Raw genomic sequence first — 357 nt, 5'->3', positions numbered from 1 at the left:
GGTCATATAATCTGATTTTAAACACCACATTTATTATCATACTAGTATAAGTACAGTTTTTAAACTGTCTTTGTCTTGTAGATCAAACGTCTGATCATGAAATATATTAAGAAACATGAGACTATAAACCTGGTTGTGGTCCCTTGTAACACTGACATTGCAACAACAGAAGCCTTAAAAATGGCACAAGAAGTAGATCCTGAGGGCATAAGAACTGTCGGTAATGAAGCAGATGATCTGCACAACATTAAATATTTCACCAAATATCTTGCAGCACGTTTGGCAGCAAATTGACTTTTTATAAAATAACTATTTTTCATTCTCACAGCCATTTTGACCAAGCCAGACCTCATAGAC

At 34.7% G+C, this 357-nt stretch overlaps 1 pseudogene; it reads left to right on the top strand.

Annotated features, from left to right (window-relative positions):
* The window catches only part of LOC107590819 (interferon-induced GTP-binding protein Mx2-like), a 45,680-nt pseudogene that overhangs the window by 15,558 nt on the left and 29,765 nt on the right, over positions 1 to 357 (top strand).

This window comes from Sinocyclocheilus grahami, unplaced genomic scaffold, assembly GCF_001515645.1.
Source record: "Sinocyclocheilus grahami isolate Dianchi unplaced genomic scaffold, SAMN03320097.WGS_v1.1 scaffold133.1, whole genome shotgun sequence".
NCBI classification, from domain to species: domain Eukaryota; kingdom Metazoa; phylum Chordata; class Actinopteri; order Cypriniformes; family Cyprinidae; genus Sinocyclocheilus; species Sinocyclocheilus grahami.
The sequence above is the reverse complement of the archived record's forward strand: the minus strand, read 5'-3'. Positions and strand labels throughout refer to the sequence as shown.